General features: G+C 41.4%; 1 protein-coding gene across 6 annotated transcripts in view; it reads right to left on the bottom strand.

The window, feature by feature from the left end:
* SLC10A7 (solute carrier family 10 member 7) overlaps positions 1 to 19,863 on the bottom strand; it is a 203,083-nt gene that overhangs the window by 109,444 nt on the left and 73,776 nt on the right. Inside the window, exon 6 of one of the 6 annotated variants that reach the window (XR_012904144.1) lies at positions 170 to 277. The exons of the other annotated variants lie outside the window; for them this stretch is intronic. The gene's annotated coding sequence lies outside the window, so the exon portion shown is untranslated. The remainder of the gene's footprint in view (positions 1 to 169; positions 278 to 19,863) is intronic. 6 annotated transcript variants of the gene reach the window in all.

A 19,863-nucleotide genomic window follows, 5' to 3' on the forward strand; every position in this document is an offset into this window, starting at 1 on the left:
TAAACAAACCAGACCTCTAAATATTGGTGTTTTGGGAGGATGATTTTCACCTGGTTGCTCCCATTCTGCCAAATCTTTACAAGCAAGGAGGTGGAATGAAGTCATTAGCATTCTGTGCGCAGCTAAGCAGAACGGAGGCCCATTTATATAACTATACTAGCACACTGACCTGGTGTTGCATGGGTCCTTATGGAGGGTCTCAGGACAGGGGGTTTGGAGTGTAGTGGGTGCAAGAATCAGGGCAGGGGATTGGGGCAGCTCCCCATGGCAGCAGGGACTGGAAGAAGAAGGAGATAGGTACAGCAGAGTTTTACTAATCACGCCTCCCTTTTTAACTGTGGCATGCATTATAGATTACGTGTCACGAGGGGCTATATCCTCCTTTGGAAATGAAGCGTCAATATTCAATTTTAGGAGCACCACCACAAAATACAGTGTATCCACATGTGGGGTTGCCAGGTGTCCGGTTTTCTAACAGAGAGTCTGATATTTTCTGAATTCCCGGTACTGCACTGAAGCCTGGCGGGGGCGAGGGAGCGATGAGGAGGCAGGGGCATGACTGGCGCTAGAAGCCCTGTGGTCGCATGCAAACGCCAGGTGGGGCAGGGCAGGGGCTGGAATTCCCAGCCACTCTCCCCGCCTGGCTTTTGCACATGACCAGAGGCTCCCAGCGCCAATCGCGGCTCTGCCTCCCAGGTGGGAGCCTCTGGTTGCGTGCAGAAGCTGGGTGGGGGGGAAGGGAGGGAAGACTCCCAGCCCCGCCCCCGCCCAGCTTCTGCTCACAATTAAAGGGAGTGCCTGCCGGGGGCATGGTCCAAACGACTCCGGCTGCGGCCAGTGGCTGTACACCTGCTCCGCCAGGTCTGTTTCCTGCACCCCTTCCTCCAGGCCCCCCATCTCCCATGCAGCCCTCCCGGCCCCTACCCCCCCAACTCTGCTTCCCACCCCCCTTCCTCGTGTCTAGCCCCGCGGCCCCCCTCTGCCAGCTCTGCTTCCCGCCCTGCCCCCCTCCTGGCCGGTTCTCCCCCACCCACGACCAAGTAGGTCCGTTTTTTTGGCGGCGTCTACCTGGCAACCCTATCCACATGTGCTTCACTTCTATGGGCTGCTCACCAAAAACAACAACTGACAACAAAATAAGGGGAACAAAATACACAAGCCACTGTCTCCCCTTCTTCAAGCAGCAGCAGCAACAGCAACCCTCAATCAGACAAATGGATTTAGATACGGTGCTTCTGATAACTGTGTCCAGTTGTCCCACCTTCTCCCCTTAAGCTTCTGTGGCAAGCCCATACGGAGGAATTTGTGTGTGTGTCTTTTGGGGGAGTGGGGGTGCTTTTTTTTTTGTAAATGTGGACCACAAGGGTGCAAATGCAGCTCCCTATAGTCCCGCAAATAAGCATGCTCCAGCCAGTCAGAGGAAGGCTGGGGCTGGTTTTCCTCCTCCCTCCTCCAAGAGCAAGGCCCAGCCCCCGCTCCAGCAGACCAAGTTCCCCCCAGCAGACCAGGGAGACGTGGAGCGGCTTTTCTCGCCACGGGAGCCCTAGCGTTCTGTTGGCTGGCCGAAGCACAGGGAAGGGAGGCTGGGGCAATGCACTGCGCTCATGCCTTCCCCTGATGGGCCAGAATAAGACCTACGGGAGACTAAGGACCATAGGGGGATGCCTTCACACGCTTCGCAACCTCCCGCATACAGGCCTGTGTGGGTACCCAACTGGGCTGTAACAAAGGATACTACTTCCTTTTATTATGGAGAAAAGCTATTGAGGGTCCTGTTTTGAATTCCAAAAGCTATGCAGTGCCTCTCTCTAAAAACCACACTGTAGTAACTGGAGAAGCAAGTGGACATTGCAGAAGAGTGGTGCCTTCCATTTAAAGCTACCATTCAGGCTGCAAAAAGAAGAGCAGTCTGGAGGAAGAGTGAAAATTCAAAGTTCAGAGGGGGATCAGGATGAGGAGAGAAGGACTTCTCGGCAAATTGGTTAATTCTCTTGAGGCTAACTATATAAAATATTTAAGGCTCTCTGACAACATAATGGCAGAAAACACAACAATAAAATGTGCTGGTTTGCATAAGGTGCTTCATAACTTTCATATACAGATCTGTATATTGTAATTTTTTATATTCATTTTTGTTTGATGGGTTAGCAACCTCACAAAATAGTATTGTGCTTGCTCATTTTGACTCTTGTGGCATATTTCAGTATACTCCAATGTACAGTAGTTCTTTTGAAAATTCCACTTAAGTGAGCTTACTTATTACTCTTATTACTAATTGCACTGTGTGCACATCTAACCTTGGCACCAGATTTCTGTTTTGCACAGAATTGTTCTGTTTTTATACATTGTCTCCCTTTAGCAAAGACACCTGCAGTGGCCTCTAGTCATATACCAACTTGTCTGGGTTAATGACTTTCTGCACCAGCACTTTCACTTCCTTGTGACACAAACAGACCTCCTTCTCCTTTGCTTGTTAGAGCTTATGGAGGCCAATGTCAGTCAGACCTTGGACTGTGACAATAACCTACAAAAGTGAATCCCAGTTCTTACTCTTGGTCTTACTTTGGATTCTTTAGTCAAACTAACACAATTTCTCCACACAAACTAATTTGCTCCTTTTAATTGGGAAAAATGAGGGATTCATAATTCTAATATTTTAACATGTCAAGGAAAAAAACTGACAAAGGAACGACCTATTTCAGACCTAACATACACACTAATGCCAGACCTTCTTCAGTGCAGTATCAGAAGAACATATGATATGGTGTTCTGAGTACACAGTGTTTTGCCTGCTTAAAGTGGCAAAATAAAAGAAAAATGTATTTTTATGACATAGTGAACATAATTTAAGTACTGCTGCTACTATTACTTGTAATAAGCTACATACTATGTGTTTTTGAAAGAATTAGCACATGTATGGCAGCAGAGGCTTAATATCACATTTAGTTTAATCAAAAGCAAAATATATTCAAAAGGCTGTGTTATATTATATAGGTTTTATTTTTGCATGATGGGTAAAAAGTGATAGACCAGAATTATGTAAGTGGGCACTGATCTCCATATACACAGGCACCCCAAAGAGCCAGCAAGATAAATGCATGCACAGGATTTTCAAGGGTATGACCTAGGCTTCACCCGTTGGCTTCCATAACTAAAAACTGGTGGCCGTGGTCATCTGAACCATCTTCTAGTAGAAAATCAATGTATCCTTCGAAGAATGTAGTGCTCTAAAAACACATAACAGTATGGCCAGTGCACAAATAATACATTGCTCCATGCAGGTAACTTCAATTTTCATGTGACATAGTATCTCCCACTCCTGAGTGAGATAACTGATAAGCTAACAAGGAACAGTATCCTAATCAGCTGATCTCTGTCAACATCTTTCACCCTTGCTACCACAATTTTAGGCCTGGTTGTGGCACAGAGACAGTATCTGTTGTACTAGCAGATAAGTTCCGCTTTGCTACAGAATAAGAAAGTATCAATACTTGTCCTTTTCTTTATTTCAGCTGTTTTCAAAACAATTAATCATGAAATGCTACTGGTATGTCACTGGGATCTAGACAGACTGAGATCCTTCCTATTTGACTGATCTCTGAGAGTCACTCTAGGCAGCTGTGCCTTTGCACCTAGGACACTCAAGATTCACAAGACATGATCTCTGAACTTGGTTATATAGTATCTGTAACCAATGGGGAAGAAACAGGGGCGGCCCGTGAGCCTAGGCAAACTCAGCAGTTGCCTAGGGCGCCGTCGGCCCAGGCGCCCGATAATGACATCACGGCCATTGATGGCTGTGCAGGCGGGGGCACCGATCACGCCTTCTACCTGGGGTGCCAGTTGCTTCAGCCGGCCTCGAATCACTCCTGGGAAGAAAGTCGAACAGCAGAAACTAATCCTAACAATGTGCAGAAGACTGTCTAGCGCTATATCTCTTTTACTTCCAATACAGATAGCACCATCCTAAAGCGGCCCACAAGCCCAAGTAAAATCAATTGTCTGAATAAAATAAAGCTCATTAAAACTTCACCCACATGAGAAATTATTTTTCATGGAAAAAAGAAAATATTTCAGGCACACCACAATATCTCATGCAGCAGTCTTCTACCACTGTGATTCAAAATAACATGCAGCATGGAGGCGTCCTCATTATTTACTGGAAACTTAGATGGCTGCTGCCAACAAAAATGCCTTTGTCTAGTTCTGACTGTCCAAGAAACTGAGGAGCTAGACAAACTAGGACACAATAGAAAGGTTTGATTAATGTGCAACCCTCCGCCCGATCTGATAATAGAGTGCAGCATCACATCAGCTGAGAACTGTGGTGGGCAATCTGCAGCCCAAGGGCCACATGCAGCCCATCTACATGTGGATCAGGAGATATTTTGTTTACCCTTGGTTACTAGGTACCGCTGGTTTCTGTGTGTGTTGTTTTTTTCCTACTGGTATTAGTAAAGTGACACGCACTTAAAGCAAGGGCATGTGAAGTGAAGTGTGTGCTGATTGCACACAACACTGACAGAGAACTATGAACTCCCTCTCCATACAATCAAAGCACTGCTACGGTTCAGCAGGCACACCCTGCAAATTCTAGGTATGAAAGTGCCCTTAGCAAAACTACTCTATCCAGGAGACAATCTTGTGGCCCATTCAAGTGGCTCACTCACTAGCCTAGGTTGCCCATCACTGGCTTAGACACACTAACTCCTGCAGTCATACCGTTACTTCCCCTGACATTGCAATGGCTTTTCACTCAAGTCCTGACCCTGATTTTCAAAACCCTACCTGGGCTGTTCCTGAAGTACCTGAAAGTCTACTTTCCAGTCAGAGTTCAATTCCGGCCAGGACAATCATTTCACACACCACAGGAAGTAGCAATGTAAAGGGGTAACTGGTTAACCAGTTAGCTGGAAAGCATTGCTTTACTGGCATGCTTATCCAAGTAACCCTCTAACTGGCACCCAACCTGGATGGAGCAGCCCCCTGCACGCTACAGGTAGGGGACTACTCCAGTCTGGCTGGGTCTACCACGCACTTTGCCATGGGCGGGGGCTGCTTCAGTGGAGCCCCACCTCTGGTGCAATGCAGTGGGTGGATTTACTGGTTAAACTCTATGTTTAATTGGTAACACATTAAATGGGATTTAACATCCCTAGTGGGAGGACAAGACCTTTTTTTGTTCAAAATGCCTAGAAATAAAAAGAGTTCATTATTGGTCAAACAAAGCGGTTTTGTTTTTTTTCTTTTGAGTTCATCAACATTTTTTTGAATTTTCATGTTTGTTTTGGGTCAAACCAAATTTGTCATCATTTTTTTGGGAGCTGACAGAAAACGGAAAAAGCAAATAAACTAAAAAAAAAAATCAGCTCCATTTCAAAGTTGGCTTTCCTTTAAAAATGGGGACAAATAAATATGCACTTAAATACCATGATATCTGATGAAAAATGATGAATTCCAGGACACAAAATGTTAAGGATGACATCTAGCTCACCAACTGGTACCTCTTTCACAAAAGTTTAATGAAGGATCAAATATCCTCATTAACCACAATTTCTCAGATTTTGTTGATCTGTACAGCAATTCAACTAATATGTAGACACCTTTGCCTATGTAGATTTTATACAAGAAATTTATATTTATATGGCATGCCAATGCTGTATAAGTATTGACATGGTATATACATCTTTTATATACATTTATCTAGCTGTAGTATCTATTCATTTGTGGAATTAAACAAAATTAAGTAAATTCTGCTTCCTTGTCAAATGCTGATAAAAGGAATGGAGGGGAGGCAGTTTAAATACAAAAGCACCTTTTCCCTAACTGCTGAACTATCTCACACAATAAAATTAATAATTTAACTATCTGGTACTTCACATATGAAGAACACTGAACATATGAAGCAGACCAGTGGCATTTTCACTTCAAATTTGTATAATCTTTAGTCAATACAGTTAATCTGCATTTCTAACACCTGCTTCAGTCAACTGTGAAGTGCAATGTTATCTGCAAAATCTTCTTTCATCTTTAGACTGTCCATCTAAAAAAATTATATGAGGACAGATAATTATTTTGCTTATAAAAGGATATCAAACTATTCACACAAATTTTTGATTATTTCTTAAAAGACATTTTTACATATACTTGAAATTCCATGTTAAAAGTTTTTGTTTTCTATCTATGGATCTCGCTCATTACTAATGTTATCTAATTCTATGTAATATGTTTTCCTTTCAAAAAGTTAACATTAATTTTACATACAGTAGCAAAAAGCTGCAAATAAACTACAATGCTATTAAGCTATAAGGCACAACAGGGTGTGCATTAATGGGCCATTAGTGCAGGCCTCAGGGGTATTAGGAGGCAGGGGGCCAAAGAAAAAATGACTTTAACCAACCAATAAGTGCACCAATAGCTCATTAGTACATACCCCAGAATTACTCATTCCTATTGCAATAAGGAACAGATCACCTAAATAGATATTTTTAAGGTTACTAGGTGGATAATATCATAAACAAGCTTTTATTGAGTGGGTTTTATATGGGTATAAAAACCTCCAAAAGTACATAAGTGGAAACATGGTGTCTGCTACAGCCAATTTAGAGAGTAAGAGGATGAGATGCCCCCTTGGTTGCTATCATTTCCATCTCTGAGCATTATTCTATGATGCCACAGTGAATGGAACACTCTCCCTAAGCCTTTTTCGCCAAGGCTCCTGTCCTCATCCAATTCAAATTTCTCTGTAAACTCACTTCTGTCATCTTGCCTACTAGAATGCTTGAGTGGAGAACGAGAGGGGTATGGGAGAGGAAAAAAAGAAAGAGGAAAGAAAAGTTAATCCATCAAGATGTTCAAAAGCTTTACTGAGAAACAGTTATTGTTACAGTATAGTATTTCCTCTCTCCGGACTTGTTGATTTATACCCTTAGTGGTGCTGGCAGACCAAGTGTCAGCTCATGATAGAGCCCCACAATTCACTAGTGTATTAGTATAGATCAAAGTGAGCATGAAAGATAGTGTATATCGTATTTAAACTTCATGAAAACTAATGGGATGTGACTTTCATTATTTTCACTTATCTGCATCCTATTGTATAGTAATAGCAAACAATTACATGATATACCCCTGTAACAAATAACACATCAAAAGGAGAAAGAAACCTTGTAGAATGCAAATGAAGAACTTTAACAGAAAAGTGCTAATTTCAAAACAAGAGATCATTGTCTGATGATTAGAGGTGAAAGACTCAAAATGCATTCTGTGCTCTCTGTCATCAATGAAAAATCCATGTTGTTAGTGGCACTGTCAGCTTGTTTTCTGTTGATGGATTCAAGGACAGATCCTTCGTCTCTGGACTATTTGGACTCTTTTAGGGAAGGGAACCAGATGCAAAACACAGATTCCCAAAGACGAATTGGATAACCTGAAAAGACTTCTGGGAAACTGGCAGTTTATTACATCACTGACACCATTTAAAATTACAAACTATGACTCACTTGCACATTGATTTTACCTGATTTAACCTCTCAGTAACTCATTTCCTTTTCTTAGGAAAGGAATGTCTACACTACAGACGTTTTTCCAACAAAACTTAACGAACGTCCACACTGCAACTGCATTCTTCTGAAAGAAAATCAAAAGAACAGAGGGTTTTTTTCCAGCATTGGTAATCCTCATTCTACAAGGAAGAAGCTTTTTTGCGAAAGAGCTCTTTTGCAAAAAGGCATGTGTGGACAGGGAAGAGGGAGTTCTTTCAGAAGAATAGAAAAGAGCACAGGAAAGTCTGGTGACTATTCCATCCATAGGAATCACAGCGTCCAATCAGTCTGGATGCTCTCTTTCAAAAAAGCAGATTGCCTTTTCAATGCACTTTTGCAGTGTGGATGCTCCCTTTCGGAAGAAGTATTTTCAGAACATCTCTTCCGAAAAAAGCTTCTTCTGAAAGAAGCCTGTAGTCTAGACGTAGCCTTAATGAATAACCTTTAGTTAGTTTACTACAGAATTGGCTACCAGCATTGTGTTTGATTTAAGATCTAGAATAACAATAGATATTGGGAAAGTGACTGGTCTCTTAGGACTGGGAGCAACCGGATGCAGTGTAATTTTTTGTTTAAGTGACCTTTTATCACAAAGCTGTTTAGGTGGCAAGATAGACTGGAGAGTCTAAGCGGACTGCCCGCCACACCATGGTAAGACTAGTGTAGCAATCCAGGAGTTCACATTTGTTACTGGTAAAATCTAATTACAGAACTCACCACCAGTTTGGGGTGTCTGCTCTGACAATCTGACCTGAGGTAGACTACTCATAGTTGTAAGCACTCCAGACAGCATGAGCCATGTTGAGTCTTTATCAGGGTTGTCAACATGTAGTGGACTACACGATTAAACGATAAACCTGGGCTTACTGGTCAATCTTGTCAACTACATACACTTCCTGCCCCCCACCTTGCTGCCTTTGTATCAGAGGCAGCAGGGGGAGGGTGAGCTGGTGCCTGTGAGAAGCTGGCTTTAAGCAGGCTCCACACAAGCCCCAGATCTGCATCTCTCTCTCCCCCCCTTCCCCCCACTTCATGTTGCTACCTCTGATAGAGGGGCAGTAGTGACAAGTTTGAGGGGAGCAGGCTGGAGTCAATACATGCAGGAAGCCGGCTTTCAAGCAGGCTCCCCGTGTGTATCCACTACTGCAGACCTGCCTGCCCCCCCATCATTGCTTCCTACAGAGGCAGCGTTAGGGTGCTATCAGAATGGCAATGGCTGTCTGAGATCCACTGAATTGGGTTTGCATGGTGGGGCTACGAAGTGCTGTGTAGATATTAAGACTGAGGCTGGGAACCTGGGCTCAAGGAATCCCAGAGCTCCAGCCTGTGCCTGAACATCTACACAGTAGTTTTATAGCCCCACATCCCGAGCCCCACAAGCCCAAATCAACTTGACCCAGGCCAGCCACAGCTGATAAATGGCAGTGTAGACATGCCCTCATAACTTACTTTTATGAATTTATAAATTTCAAATTAAATACACGCGTCAGGCCCAGACTACAACAGTGATGAAAGAGCCCAAATAATCACAAAATCATTAATCAAGACATTCTCTCATCTCCCTCTCTACCAAATGTATGTCATAGCAGTTGAAAGTTATAGGTGGTAAGGCAATGTGGGAAAAAAAAGCTTGCGGGGGAAAAAAATAATGAATGGAGTCTCTCAGTAACAATACATATATGTATCTTTCAAGAAAAAAAAAGAAAAAGGGTAAACTTTTGTACACTAAAGCTTTAATCCTCTCTTTTTTTTTTTTTTTTTTTTTTTTTTTGGTGAGGCTCATCACACTTTCCTAAGATTGACTCTTTAAAAGGTCAGAAATAATAGATAATATAAATTTTGAAAAGAAGGGCCAGTTCTCTGACAACCCTCTTGACTGCCAGTTTAGTTAAGGACTTTGGGGAAGCTTCTGATTTAACCTTTGGTGTTTCCATAAAGACTAAGATTTATCACCTTGACAGCAAGGTGAAAGGTTTGGAGCTAGCCTGATTATAGAACAACGGTGTCCTTTTTCTTTCTATCATTGGGGACCTCTAATTTTTGAACAGACATTAGTAGATCAGATAAGGATGATCAGGACTGGTTAGACAACCCAGGCATGGCTTTTAACAACTCTGGTGCAACATCAAAAAGGCTTACCTGCCGCTCCCCCAAGTTCCAATTTAAAGTAATGGAAATTTAAGTATAGTACCTGATACTGTATCATTTACATTAACAACATTGTTTGGAAGGGCTTGCCAAACCACAATATATGTATACATTTTATATAAACCTCTAATGTCTGAATTCATTCCCTACTAAACTTAGGTGAAACTGTTCCTTACTACACTAATGCTAAACCCTGTAATTCAAAATATAAAACTACAAATATTTTATATAGACTCAAATTAAAATTTACATTTTAGGTGAAAAACGAAAATATCCTTCATTAAATAATTACTATTACAAATGGTTTCTCTCAATTTTTTTGGTTAGAAAATACTAATTTTTTTTCACCAATCCTAGCTATAATGTAACATTTATACATACACACACTTACAGCACTAAAGAAAGTGCTAGAAAGAACAGAACAAAGAACAAATTATCCCATAGACCTTTTTGTTTCCTTTCTTGTCCTTCCATTTGAACAGCCACATGGTACAAATACCCAATAAAATCAAAACATATTTTTCTTATACCTATCTGCACATGCCACAAAATGATGATTAGTTTTAAAAATACAAATAGTTCCTCAACCTCCTCCCCAGTTTTCAACGAGTAGCTAATCTATCATATACAGTAAAACTTCACTTGTCCGGCATTCAGTGGTCCGGCACTCCTGCTAGTCCGGCACCACCTGGAACCTGGAAGTGCTCCAGGCAGCCGGACAATTGGAGCTGCTCTGCCCCGGGCTTCCTCGAGTCAGCCGCTGGTCAGTTTCAGCAGCGGCTGACTTGGGGAAGTCTGGGGCAGAGCAGCTGGGGTGCTGCCGGGTTGGTCCCACAGCACCGCTCCCTCTATCCCCCCCAGACCCCTCATAGCCCCCCCGCTCCGATAGTCTGGCATATCTGATAATCCGGCACCCCCTGGGTCCTAAAGGTGCCAGATTATCAGAAGTTTACTGTATATACATATATACATATACATATATATGTAAATATAAATATGATACAAGTAGCTAATCTCTCTCTCTCTCTATATATATATAGCTTTTATACACCACAGTAGAAACACATTCATGCCTTCATTTGAGGTATTTCATGGAAGTAAAGTAAAATATCTTTCTGATTAGATCTGTAATCAAGATACTCCTGGAAGGCAGAATTACCATTGGTCTTCTCTTTGTGTAAAGAAGCCTTAGTAAAATTCCCTCATCTTTTTGGCTCCTATGTAAGTATTTTAAATTTTCCCAGATGAATTATTTTCTTGTTTAAAAATGAGCTTGATCAAAATTTGAGAGACTAAATGATCATCCTTTTTGAAATAAAGTGTCCATATATTTTCCTAAATTATTAGAAACGCCCACCGCCAATTTTTGAGTGAGTACCTTATATATCAAATTGTTGTGAACTAAATTCAATTCCTTCTTAGGGTAACTGTTTTCCCCAAAACCTGGTTAATAACAAGCGCTAAACCCAAAATACCCTTAAAATAAATCTGAAGAAATTAAATAAAAATTGTTCCTTTGATAAAAATGTTGTTACTGCCCCTTTTACTGTGGCAGTATGTTGCTCGGAAATTTTAATAAATTCAAGCTGATGAGTTTTACAAGTCTGGAAAAAAGTAATCTTTATATTACAAATTGATTTTAAACCAAATTTGTACGTATGTACTAATGCGATTTACATACTAATCCAGTAAATTGCTTGGTAATATAATAATATTAAACAATCTATGTCTCCCCATCCAGATGTTCTGACGACAATAGCTACCATCAGTACATAACCTCACACCTTTATTGTTCACATACTGGGTCCTACCATAAGGACAGGGGACTGAACTCTATGACCTTTCGAGGTCCCTTCCAGTTCTAGTGTTCTATGATTCACTAAAGTCTAAAATCAAGTTTTCCATACTATGTCTTTTTACCACTCTTTTTTGAGTGATTTTGCTGAGAACGGGATATCCAGAAAACTAGAGAACAGAAGGGGGGGGGGGAATCAAATTCCCTATGAAAGAAACAAATGCAAGAGCAAAAGTCCCCAAAGTACCTGTCACCAGCATGATTGACCTATTTCTTGTTAATTTTCAATAGTCCAACAAGTGGCTAACTCAGGGTGCACCCACGCCTTACTCTCACACTGGGTAAACCAAAAAATCTGCCAGTGACCTAACCACAAAGCTTCTTGGGTTCCAATAAAGGAAAGATCCTTCCTGTCAATGACTTCATGCAGGAAGTGCCATTTGGTAAGAGCTGCCAAGCCTTTTAATTTGGGTTGATTGGCTGCCACTCCTTCTAACTATGGAAGGAGTAAGTCACTGTTTCCCTCAGCAGCTTGTCCTGGAAGGTCTTAACAGGCAACTGTGGCGGTCAGAAAGTCACTGCCCTTCTTTTCTAAAGAGGTGCTTCTTTGGGTACGGTGGCCAGGGCACCAAGAGGCCTGGTATGCCCCATCATCATACCACACCAAAAATAAGTAGTGGAAAGGATTACTGGCTGAAAGATATAGGAAGAAAATCCTGACTATCATTAACACACTTAGCTGATGTGTGGGAAAATCAGGGTAACAAAAGTGGAAATATCTTGAGTGGCTTAAAGAGATGATTGAGTAGTTTTACACTGAAAAGACAATAGTCAAGGTGAGAAAACATGAGGGACTGAATACTAATTTTAGTTGTAAGAATACAAAGAAATAGACATCCTGGAGATGTTTTGGAATAGCAGCATCTGAATGCAAGCTGGCATCAAGACAGGAAAAAAAGGCAGATGATCTAAAGGCCAGGGGCCTAGAGTGACAGGAAGAATGATGGCATTGTTACAAGTGACAGAAAATTAAGAGGTGTGGAGCGGGCTTTGATTTATTGGGAAGACCTAATTACATCAGCCACTGTTGCATACATAGCAATCCTCTTCTTGGCCACAGAGGGTATGTCTACATTGCAAGCCATTATTTCAAAATAATGTTGAGATGGAGGACTTCTTACTCCAACTCCTGTAACACTCATTTCACAAGGAATAAGGGAAGTCAAAGGAAGACTTTCTTCGACTTCCTACTGTGTAGACAGCGCTAAAAGCTGAATTAAGCTATTTTGACTTCAGCTACGCAATTGACGTAGCTGAAGCTGCATATCTTAATCCGACTTTTGCCCAGACGTAGTCAAAATCTCTGATTCACAAATTGTTCCTGGAAGTTACTTTGCACTTGATTGCATTGACAGAGATGACAAGACAAAAAAGAGCTTCTTGGACACATAGTCCATCTCTATGACAATACAGTCTCTCTCTAGTATTTTGTTCAATCTTGTTGTAAAAGTACAATGTGTAGTTTCCTGCATAAAACTATTATACTCACAGTCTAATACAACTTAATGCCTGGAAGCTTTTCCAATGCAGTTTAAATACCCCCCTTCTTAATTCCATCTTCTTACTTCTAGTTAAAAGTGAATCCTGTGAGCCTGTATAAATCTTCCCCATCATTGTTGCACTCAAATATTTGTTAACCTTTGTGTCTCTCAAATATCATCCTGACTGCTATTTGCAACTGCTTCCAATAACAGCCTGACTGCTGTTTGCAATTGCTTCCAATTTAGCATCATCTGCAAATTTAATTAACGTGCTGTTTTACTCCCTCTTCGGGACCTTTAGAAATACTGACTACAACTAGACCTAATACAACTCTCTGATACAGGTTCCAAAAACTTCCCCAAAACTCAATTATGGCCCTTCAGCCAGTCTTTACTGTATATGAGTGTTCCTATCCAAGTCATATGGAAATAATTTTGAGTGTAAAGTTTAATAAGCTACCTTACCAATGCTTCATTAAACCCAATGGCTACGTCTAGACTGGCCCCTATTCCGAAATAGCCATGTTAATTTCCAACTTTGGAATAGGGAAATCCGCGGGGGATTTAAATATCCCCCGCGGGATTTAAATAAACATGTCCGCCGCTTTTTTTCCGGCTTGGGGAAAAGCCGGAAAAAAGCGTCTAGACTGGCGCGATCCTCCGGAATAAAGCCCTTTTCCGGAGGATCTCTTATTCCTACTTCAGGAAAGTAGGGATTTAAATAAACTTTCCTGAAGTAGGAATAAGAGATCCTCCGGAAAAGGGCTTTATTCCGGAGGATCGCGCCAGTCTAGACGCTTTTTTCCGGCTTTTCCCCAAGCCGGAAAAAAAGCGGCGGACATGTTTATTTAAATCCCACGGTGGATATTTAAATCTCCCGCGGATTTCCCTATTCCAAAGTTGGCAATTAACATGGCTATTTCGGAATAGGGGCCAGTCTAGACATAGCCAATAGGAAAAACTAGGTAGCACTTTATAGATTAACAAGAGGGTTTAATAGGTGAAGAGCTTTCGTGGGCCAGACCCACTTCCTCATATCATATTCTGGAAGAGAAACGGCATGCCAATTCTCTTCCAGAATATGATCTGAAGAAGTGGGTCTGCCCCACGAAAGCTCATCACCTATTAAACCATCTTGTTAGTCTATAAAGTGCTACCTAGTTTTTCCTTTTGTTTTTGCAAGATCATACTAACGCGGCTACCTCTCTATTACTATTCATTAAACCCAAATACACATCACCCAAATTCTCTCGATCCACTAATTCTGTCAAGCTGTCAAAAGAAAAGTATCAGTCACAGATGTGCTTAGTAGTTTCCTGATTTGCTTTTTAATAAACCACGGTTACTTAACAACAGCAATACTGGGTCAGACCAAAGGTCCATTTAGCCCAGTATCCTGTCTGCCTACAGTGGTCAATACCAGATGCTCCAGAGCAGTGGTCCCCAACGTGGTGCCCGCGGGCACCATTGCGCCCCCCGGGGCATTTGTGTGCGCCCGCCGACAACCTGGGCCGGCCCCATCTGCGGCGCACGAGAGGCACCGGCCCCAGGCGCGTGACACGCACTGGTGCCGGGTGCGCGGCGCTTGGGCAGCCGCAGCCCCGGGGCACACGCAGGCGCTCGGGCACGTGGCACCTGCGCGGCGCCGGTCCCAGGCACGTGAGTGGTCCCACCTCCCGGGCGCCCGGCGCGTGAGTGGCCCCACCTCCTGGGCGCCTGGGAGCCTTTAAAGGTTGGGGACCACTGCTCCAGAGGAAGGAATCACAACAGGTAATCCTCACACGATCCCTCCCCTGTCACCTACCTCCAGAGAAAAAGAGGCTAGAGACACCATTCCTACCCATCCTGGCTAATAGGCACTGATGGACCTAACCTCCATGAATCTATCTAGCTCTTTTTTGAACTCTGTAAAAGTCCTAGCCTTCACCACATACTTTGGCAAGGAGTTCCACAGGATGACTGTGTGATGAGTGAAGAAAAACTTCCTTTTGTTTGTTTTAAACCTGCTGCCTTGGTGGCCCCTATAATTGGTACATAATTCCATTTGGTGACCCCTAGTTCTTATATTGTGGGAATAAGTAAATAACTTTTCCTTATTCACTTTTTCCACACAAGTCATGATTTTATAGACCGTTATCATATCCCCCCCCCTTAGTCTCCACTTTTCTAAGCTGAAAAGTCCCAGTCTTTTTTATCTTTTTTTCATATGGGACCCATTCCAAACCCCTAATCATTTTTGTTGCCCTTTTCTGAACTTTTTCCAATGCCAATTACTTATCACTAATGCTTTTATTTTTCCTTCATATATTGATGGTTCATGTATTTTCCTCTTGCTATTCTTCAACACAATGTCAGATTACTCAAAGAGAGGACCCCAGCGACACCCTACAGTGCAATCAGAACTAAAATCAGAGATGCCCACCCAATTTTCCTCAGCCTACAATGGTTGCTCCGCCTCCTCCCATTTCCACTAAGGGCAACGTGGAACCCAAATTAACATCATTCACAGCCTACTGCAGCAACGTGAGCATCCTGTTTTCATTGTTGTGTCTGTTTTATAACTGAGGCCCATTTTTGCTCATTTCCCTAATGCAAATGGAGGATTAATAAATATAAATACATAATAAATAGTACTAATCCTCTGCATATACACAATACATTTCATCTGAAGATTTCAAAGAACTGGATGATGTCTATATTACAGTGTGCTTCTAGCTGAAGCCAGCAAAAATTAAACAAGAGCAATTATTATAAAAGAGGACTGAACACTAGTTCCAGGATATGGAAAAGTTACAGCGAGACAACTGTAAATGGCTCCCAAGCAGATTTAACTTCTGTGCAATCTTAAGCCTTGTGAGCCTTGTACATAATACATGGTCCAAGAATTCTCTACTGCAGAGACGTGACCTCCTCTCCCTAATGAAAAAAAATCCTGCCTTCTGAGGTTGAGGAGGCTTCCCAAGTGGCTGATTAACATAAGAGCTTCCTTAGGGTTTTGTGAACTGAAGGAATCAAATTCAGAATACAGTCCAGCGGCACTGTTGTGCTGCTTCACAGAGAAAAAGGAGCCAACTTCTGAGAATGCAGTGGCACACCATAAAGCAGCTGCAGCAGCTACACTTTGAAATTAACTAGAATGAATCTAGAATTCAATACCTGTAGTGAACAGGCTTCCTGGCAAGTTCTTCTTGCAAGCAGCTAGCAAAACAAACAAACAAAAAAAGTCCCTGAAGACTTTTGTTCCTCTTTTTTCATTGCATGAAGTTACAATATGGGGTAGAGAGGAGTACAGAGAGAAGTATTTTTCTGGGGTTTTGGACAACGTTTTAAAATGTAAAAAATATATATTAAAATCAAAGTAAATACATACACCATCTGCTAAAATGTAATAAAGTAAATTAAGTCAGTCAATTGGTTAGTTCCACACTGCTGGATTTCTTTAAATAGTAATGAAATCATTACTAAAAAAAATCCATCATTATTAAAATATAAAAAAACCACGAGTTGGTTCAGCCTACCAAAATTTGATTTGTAAGTTGCCGGTCATTCCCATAATTAAATCTGTGTCACAAATTTGCAAGAAAAATGGACACTATGACTAATGCATTTACTTGCTACACAAGTCCTGTCAGGCTTCATAAAGCACAATGCCTACTACAACTGGGTAGATAAGAATTCTAAACATTTTTACTGTGTGGGCAGAAGGCTTATTTTTTTTACAAACACTTCTAATTAAAATCTAAATTTAAAATACAATTATAAAAAAAATTGGCCTGAATTTGACCATAAAAATTGCTACCCTAAAAATAAAGTGAGATGGATGTTATGGAGTATTCAAAAAACAAGGGCCATATTTGTTTAAGGGGACAGAAGTTCTGGGCCTTGTATCCATAAAGGTGCTATAAAGACAAGCATAACATATGATAGATTTAGGTGAGGAAAATGTTTGCACTGATGGAGCACGAGAGCAGGGGATATTCTTCACCTGATGTACTTCACTCAGGACACATGCCTTAATTTCCCCATAAGCTGCAATAAATAGTCTAGTACAAGTTAGTTGAAGACCGAGACAAAGGAATTTCAGCTAAACCTTTGATTTTTAGGCTGCCATTTTACTAATTTATTCAGGGATCTGAAAGCTCCTGGGTTCCTTATAGCCCTAATTTTATGTCTCCTACTACCACATACCTCAGGATTCAGCCACAATTCTCTGGTCCAAGAGAATAGATGACTGGTCTTGGAAATTTATCATTGATCCCAAATTAGCTGGAAGGGATCATCACTGAATAATACAAGGCAGTCCCTCACTTCGAGTGCTGACCACTACTACCGTGTAGATTTCCAACCCATTGGCTCAAGAGGAAGGGAGATAAAAAGACACAAGAAAGAGACATTTTTTCTAGCCTAGCAGTGCAGAATACTGTATAGACTACAGCCATTTCCCATGCACATGGCATTACACTGTGACTGAAAAAAAATCAAGAACCAAATTCAGCTGATCTGAGCAAGGAAGTCAAGAAAGCTGCACCTGCGCAACAGTGTATCTGGCTCAATTTCTGGAGACAATTTTAAAGCCAAGAAGGAAGGTGACTATCCTCTGCTGATACTTCCAGATAAACAAATCTGAATAAGCAGATGCATGGCAGGAGAGCAGAATACTGCAGGAATATACAATAGAACACAATTTCCCATGATAGTAACTCCCACATCAGTTATTAGCTGTTGCATTACAAGTTCCGAGTCTACCAAGATTCTTTATGTACTGGGTACAAAAGCTAACCCAGAGAGATTAATTATGTTTACACAAATTTGCTCAGTCACGCTTCTACCAAAGCCCAGGCAGAGTTATCAGATGGGGCACAGCCTCACCATTGATTGGAATATTCCAATGGGCACAACTACAAATAACTGACAACAAATCTTGTCACACAAACATATTATTCTGCATGAACATGTATTATTTTTTAACTAGATTTAAACTGAGTTCATCAAATAAGCCTAGAATAATACAGTTACATTTTAAAATACTAGAGAACCAGATTATCACATATGATGGTGTGGTTTAAGCATTTAACGTTATTACTTCTTTTCTAACATGACAGCCTTCAGAACTGAAACAGAAGTATTTAGATAGCATGAGGATGGGCTCAATGTAAGATTCTATGTAGCACTTTAAAGACTAACAAGATGGTTTATTAGGTGATGAGCTTTCATCACCTAATAAACCATCTTGTTAGTCTTTAAAGTGCTACATGGTCCTGTTTTTTGTTTCAGCTAGACCAGACTAACACAGCTACATTTCTATCTATCTGTAAGATTCTAGACAGACATTTGAACTTCTAGACTACTACTATTGTAAAATCAGCAACTTCTTTGGTCCTTTCCTTTTAAATGTTTGAGCAGTAGCTAGCAATGCTGTTGAACTCAATGGCATTGCTATTGCAATACATTTGCATGCTTTATAGTAGCAACAACTCTGATAACTAACCACTCTGTATTACTAAAATGCTATCAGATTTTATTAAAACCCCATCAAGGGGGAAAACTTGAATCACTTATTATGCTCCACAATTATTGCAAACCAAACTGTTAAAATGAGAGGAGGAGATAATGATATTAACATCCTAACTTAAAGCAATCCTCTGTGGCATGATTCTAAAATATTCTCATGGTCTGAAATGTATGTAAATTGAATTCATCTATCATTAGTTATTACCAGTCTAGCTACATAAAAAAAACAGTTTTCTGTAACAATTAGTTCTTTAAAACACTGTTTTAATTAGACCTGGGACATTATTAAACTAGCTATGAATATGTAGAGTATCATTTTGCACATCCTGCTGCATGTAAATCTACAGGAATTTTTTGTGTGGGGAGATGGGAGGGAGGAATGAAGTTGGTTTGGGGCACTGTTTATTAAACTTACCTCTCCAATGAAAGGATCTCAAGTTACCTGACCTAAGAACATGATGACCCATCACAATAGCATTTCAAATTCTATTATCTAAATACCAGAAACTTGTTAATTCCCCTTATATCAGGGGTCCTCCTCCACCCCATCTTCTTCCCTGAAGAAAGTGCACTAAGTCCTCCATAAGTATTCTCATTAAATCTTTATTTCTCCAACATCATCACAGGGGAACAGAGGTCTCCCTATTCTGAGCCTTCTCTGTGACTAGCCCCAGCTAGCTTTGTTTCCACGTGTAGAGATGTAATAGTGTAGTCGATTAACTGATAAGCAAAATTTATTGGTTAATCTACAGACTACACACATTCTCCCTCCTCCCCCCACCAGTACATTTTTTAGCAGATTGGCTAACTGCCTGGCTCAGTCCTGGCTCACACCAGGTCCAGAACCTACTCCCGCTGAGGTTATGCATTTAAAGCGTATTAGGAGCCAGATGGGCAGGCAGCCCGACTCAGTTCCAGATTGCACTGGGTCTGGGGAGCTTCTGTATCACAGGCAGAAGCGCAAGTGACAGGCAGCTAGTCCAAGAAAGGAGCAGGTTTTTAAACTGGCTTCCCTTACAGACCAGCACCCGCCTGGCACCCCACACTGCTGCCTTTGATACAGAGGCAGGGGGCTCCTTGGGAGTGGGGCCAGAGCACACTGGCTGCCACCCCACTCCCAGGGACTACAGAATAGTTGAGTAACTGACAAGAATTCATGAGGTTAATCAATTATTCAATTAACCAATATTTAACATTCCTAGACAGGTGTCTGATATTCAACTGGAATACCAGTTGAAAAAGGATCCTAGTGGCTCCAGTCAGCACTGCTGACCAGGCCATCAAAAGTGTAGTCAGTGGCACAGTGGAGCTAAGGCAGGCTCTCTGC

Source organism: Pelodiscus sinensis, chromosome 5 (genome assembly GCF_049634645.1).
Source record: "Pelodiscus sinensis isolate JC-2024 chromosome 5, ASM4963464v1, whole genome shotgun sequence".
NCBI classification, from domain to species: Eukaryota; Metazoa; Chordata; order Testudines; family Trionychidae; genus Pelodiscus; species Pelodiscus sinensis.